This window comes from Osmerus eperlanus, chromosome 9 (genome assembly GCF_963692335.1).
Source record: "Osmerus eperlanus chromosome 9, fOsmEpe2.1, whole genome shotgun sequence".
Lineage (NCBI taxonomy): Eukaryota > Metazoa > Chordata > Actinopteri > Osmeriformes > Osmeridae > Osmerus > Osmerus eperlanus.
Window position 1 is genome coordinate 16806555 of NC_085026.1, and position 6056 is coordinate 16812610.

Here is a 6056-nt window from a genome sequence, read left to right on the forward strand (position 1 = left end):
TAAGGTCTGCATACCAACTTTCAGACATGTTGGCCTGATGGGTTAAAATGAAACCCTTTTGAAAGTCACTTTGAACTTTGAAGCGTGTTCTGTAAGGCCACCTGTGGTCTCGTCAAGCCCATCATGCAGAGATCCATTCTTTAAAAGTGTTGACTCAGGACTGGGAATGACATCACACCTGAGTTCAGTGTTGCCAGGTCCAGCAAAAATGTCCAGCCCAACGAGTGCTCAAAACCAGCCTAGAATGCCTGAAAACTAGCCCAATATTTTTTGGGTGTACAACGGAGGAGTTACCACATTTATCCAATAGATACCTCCATAGTTAAAATGTTAAAATGACTGGTGGATTAATATTTTCTGTGATTTCTGCTATTATCACATTTCTTGGTTCATTAAAACAAATTATTTAATCATGCTGCTTCCTATCACCACCCAACAGAGACAAGGAGCAACAATTACTCTATGAAAGTGAGGAGACACTTTTTTTTTACTAAGGGAAGTGTGTGAAGGTTATGAACTCTTACTGCTCGCTCTGCCCACACAATTTCAGTCAGGGAGTCAGGTGGCTGAGCGGTTAGGGAATTGGGCTAGTAATCAGAAAGTTGCCGGTTCGATCCCCCACAAGGCACTTCACCCTACTTGCCTCTGGGGGAATGTCCCTGTACTTACTGTAAGTCACTCTGGATAAGAGCGTCTGCTAAATGTCTAAAATGTAAATTTCCCCAGCCCTGTTGTGTCCCGCTCTCCCAGCGCAGGTCGCCCCAGGCAGAAATCCTGTGGCCGCATGAGGTTTAAAAGTAGCCCAAATACCACAAAATGCTATTTCACTGTTTTCCAAGTTCCCTGATTTGGAACTTTGGCAAGAAAAACCACATTGTTCTCGGTATCTCAGTCATGGCACAAGTGACAAGAGTCATGAGGGACAACTGAGGACAAAAACGTTTCGTTTTCGTTTTTTTTTTTTTTTTAAAGGTTTCACAAAATTATTTGCTAAAAAAAGTTTCAAATAAATATTTTCACAAAAGCTTTTGAAAGGTTGAAAAATATGTTTTTTTTTACAAAAACAACCTTCAAAATGTTGACAAAATCGTCTTTGGACATTGTCCACCATTTGGGACACTGTCTTGTAGGGGCAGCATAAAGGGCACTTCATAACAGCACCCTTTTCCATTGGAAGTAAGGGCACGGGAACACTCAAATATAGACCATTGTAAGGGCACCTTATAGGGTACTGCATCACATTTTCTCTACTCTAAAGGAACTCATTAAGAATGAATGATGTGGATGGCAGACAGTAGGGCACTTTGTCTAATTTCTGCCACTCTAGAGGATATTTTAGAAAACACTTTTTCCACCCTGGGGGCACCAGGCAGTCACCCCTGAGTCTTCCAGTGGGCCTGGATACACCCATGGGGACAGAATATTGCACCTATAACATTGGGGAAGCCAGAAGGAGAGGATGAAGTAATACAGAAGCTTGTCAACATATAGGCTACTTTAAACAATGAAAATACAATTGAATAAAAAGTCTCCTTGATTCTTTGTGTTTCAAGATGACCTGGAAAACTGCTGATAATATTCAGGGTTCCTGTTTTGGAGCAAGGTATACCCTTCTTATTTCCTGGCATATAGTTGCCTTTGCTAAACCTTTCTGAGTCACCAACCCTGTTCAACAATGTCCCACATTCAAAAGACACACAGAGATGCAGACAGACTGAACAGTGGTCAAGGCTTGGCTACGGTGAGTTTCTCTAGGCTTGCCTACATAGACTGCAGTCTACTACCCTCCTTTCTACTATTATAGTCTACTACTCTCCTTTCTACTACTTTCTAAGGAAGTAGGCTACTATTATGTGTTCATTGCCATCCTTATGAGTTGCTAAAGTGTAGATATATATATTTTAAGAATGACAATAAAATCTATCTAGATAAACTATGCTGGGCCTGCTGAACCTATACCTCTTCCACAGATACTGGCCAGGGAAGCATACTTCTGTCTCTGAAGACCCTTGGGGCTGGTGGGATGAACGCTTTTTGTATAATCTGAGCACCTTCATCCACAGGGTTGAAGAACGGATACGCCATAATTGACAAAACTTGTCAAGACGCACTGCTTAGTTTAGGCCTTATTTTATGTAAATTAACCAATGGCTTTTGAAAACAGTGACATTATTTCTTAACGTGTTTATTTAAATTAAAACATTGGAGATGAAGTAGCCTAAACACGTAAAATAATTCATGTGTGGTATGTTGGTAGGCTACTTTACTAAATAGCTTAGATGAGCTCAACGATACTAAGTAAAACTAAGGCAGTTTGAGCTAAACTGATACTGATGAGCTAAACGATACTAAGTAAAACTGCCAGTAAAATTGCCAGTTCGATTCCCGGCAGTGCAAAATGACGTTGTGTCCTTGGGCAAAGCACTTCACCCTACTTGCCTCGGGGGGAATGTCCCTGTACTTACTGTAAGTCGCTCTGGATAACAGCGTCTGCTAAATGACTAAATGTAAATGTAAACGATACTAAGTAAAACTAAGGCAGCTTGCATTACAACAAATGATTTAATTATGCCGCTTCCTATCACCACCCAACAGAGACACGGAGCAACAATTACTCTATAAAAGTGAGGAGACACTTTTTTTTACTAAGGGAAGTGTGTGAAGGTTATGAACTCTTGCTGCTCGCTCTGCCCACACCATTTCCCCATCCCTGCTGTTTCCCGCTCTCCCAGAGCAAACATCTAAACGCGATTTCACTGTTTTCTGTTTCCAGTAAAACCGCAGATATTGCAACTCCTGAGTTCTCAGTAAATCTCAGTCAAGTGATTCTTCCCCCCCCCCCCCCCCCCGTTTTTCTAGATAGAGTAGAGACATAGCCTAAGTAAAAGAAAATATGCAAGCGGTGCTCAAAAGCTCAGCGATAAACTGTTGTCTGATCAAGCTCGAGCAAAATACCCAAAGATTACACACTTATTTAGACCAGCCAGAGAGGAAGCTATCATCAGCATCTCCACAGACGAAACTCTACGGCAGCAGCAGGCAGCACCACGTCTTTACCTGCAACCAATATACTTGCTTACTTATTGTCAAGAATAAATGTTTTCCTTTCCCTCCATTGATTGGACAGTCTCTCGCTCGCTCTAAATACAAAATCCCCGATTTCCGGGAGATTGTATAGCATTTGCAGGCGTCAGGGACAACTAAATTTAGTTGATTAAACTTTATAGTTATGAAGAAGACCTTCTGTTGCTTTTAACAATAGCATTAGCAGTAGCCAAACCAGCCACAGAATGGCTACTAGGCCAGAATGGCTACAAGGCCAAGGAGTGAGGGTGGGGCTTGGTCAGCTCACCCTTTTCAGAAAGCCTTAAATGTGTGTGTGTCTCCCCTCGCGTGTGTGTCCGGGGCCAGGACGTGTCGGTGAAAATTTGGAGCGCGTGCGGACGGTGAAACAGGGTAGACAGTGTTTGGAGTCCGTAGAAATAAGCCAAGCATTAACATTTAACATATTCACAATAAATCTATTTTTCATCTTACATTCAACTATTTCATTCAGTAATGGACTGGGCTGCCGTTGACTCCCATGGAACAACCGTAATACTACCAATAACAATAGGGTCCTCCTACCGGAGGAACCCTAATAACAATAGGTTTTCTCCTACCGGAGGAACCATAAATACCACCAATAATCCTACCGGAGGAACACTTATAATGGGCTTTTCATTGTCTTCTAAACTGTGGTTTTAGTCAACTGAAATAGAACTGTAAATATTTCATGGCCAAAATTCTATCATTGTCCCTTTCTTGCATCACAACAACTAAGCCTAGCAGACTTTATAGCGCCCCTGCATGATTAGTTTAAATCAACTTAATCAGAATGTGTTCATACCTGTCATCTGTCTGCTAGCAATGATTGAATTTTTCGTTGTCTGAAAATACAGTGTGCTTGAAATAAAGTTTATCGAGAAATCAGGGAGTCAGGTGGCTGAGCGGTGAGGGAGGCACTTCACCCTACTTGCCTCGGGGGGAATGTCCCTGTACTTACTGTAAGTCGCTCTGGATAAGAGCGTCTGCTAAATGACTAAATGTAAATGTAAATGAGAAATCACATCAGCAGAAACATCCATCTTGGTTGATGAATTGGGTGACATTATTAAAGAACCTCATTCCTCTGGGGATAAGGTAGTGTAGAAATAGTCTTTATTTTATAGACCAGCCATTCCCGACCTTTTCAACTTTGCGGCCCACTTGCATAGCTCAAATATTTTTTTCTGTTCTATAATTAAAGACAGTTCAAGGAGGCTAGTGAATGGAACACTGTTAGTAAAACATTAATGATGGGCTGCTCATTGTGTCTTCTACACAGTGGTTGTGTAGTCATCTGAACTCAGCTGTAAATATTTCATGGCCAAAAGTTTATCATTGTCCCTTTCTTGCATCACAACAACAACTAACCCTAACCCACTTGTATAGCCTCACTGCAACAACAGATCTGGCAGGCTATCGGACCAAAGTATAATGCTCCTTATCTCTTTACAGGATTTTTCTTCATTGATTTAGTCTGAGGGTACTCATACTTGACATCTGATGGTTAGCAGGGATTCAGTTGCTTTGTTGTCTGGAAATCCAGAGTGCTGTAAATAAAGTTTATCAAGAGATCAAATGACCAGAAACGTGCACCTTGCCTAGTGCATTGTGTGACATCATGAGAGAGACCACCTCGGAGACCAAGAGAGACAGGGAGAACAAACATTTTCTCTTCCTCCTTGTGCAGAAGCAACAATACTGCTGAAGATGTTTCTAACTTCCATCAAAGCTGATTAGACCTTCAAGTGAGTAATATTATTATTATACAATTATTTTGTCTGCTCTTAAAGCATCCCTGTACAGTATTGGTCAACAGATATTCGACCAAGTACTGTATATAATTTGTCAGTAACTTATTTGCCTGCTCTAAATCAATCTATGTGATATTAGGCCAAGATTGTGAGTATCTAATTTATGTGCTTGCTCGAATATTACTGTTTGGGTAGGGATTATCATTGCACTTGTGTGATAAGTACAAGTAACAAAAAATCAGGTGTTCTTTAATTACAGTCTTGCTACTGACAGAGTGAAACATCAAATGTTTTCTTCTTCCATAAAAGGACAACAGATCAACAACATGCAGGAGTTGCAGGGTGACACAATGTGTGGACTACACAGGTACCAAGTACAGCGGCATAAACACCTGCTTCATGGTCTGGAGCTGGAACGCAGGTACTGTATGAAGGAGATCGAGCAACAGCAGAGACAGTACAGCAGAGCTCTGGAGAGACTTAGATGCAGTGTCTCATCTCTGGGTTCTAGAACAAACAACCCCTGCAGATCCACTCTGCCCAGGCTGTCTGGGGCCCAAGCAGCCAGCTGCAGCATCCTGGTGGATCATGTGACTATGGACAGCACGGACTCTGAAGAAGCAGAACTGTACTCTGATACTGGCAGCCCAAGTTCAGACTTTCACGATTCATCTAATGCGGTGATAAATAAAGTTTGGTGGAGACAACCGCCTACTTGGGCTACCTTGACGTTTGCGGATTTAAGACAAAAACACATGGCAATGATGCAAACAATGGAGCCTTTCAGAAAATGGCAGCACTTGCTTTTGTCAAATAACTGTCTTACTCAAAAGTCTATATTTGGTCAACAGGACCCCTACAACAGTAACACCACAAGATCTTACAATTACGGACTGAGAAAAGTGTTCGTTTCAAATACACAGCGTCTTGAACGGAAAAAACAGACTGATGCAAGAGATGAAAAATACAGAACACAATAAGCTCCGAACTTCAACATTGGTGAAAAAATAATAACATATATATACAGTATATAGGCTATCAAAAATATATATCTTAAAAAAATAATTGAGGACCTTGCTGTAGCCTACATACCACAAGGTGGCGACATCGTCTTTTGGATCTCGCTGCATGTAGCCTGCCCGTCAGAATTATATTAGGCTATACATGGTGTGGGTGGGATCAAGTTCAAGCGATATGTAGACATCATTCTTCAAGCGC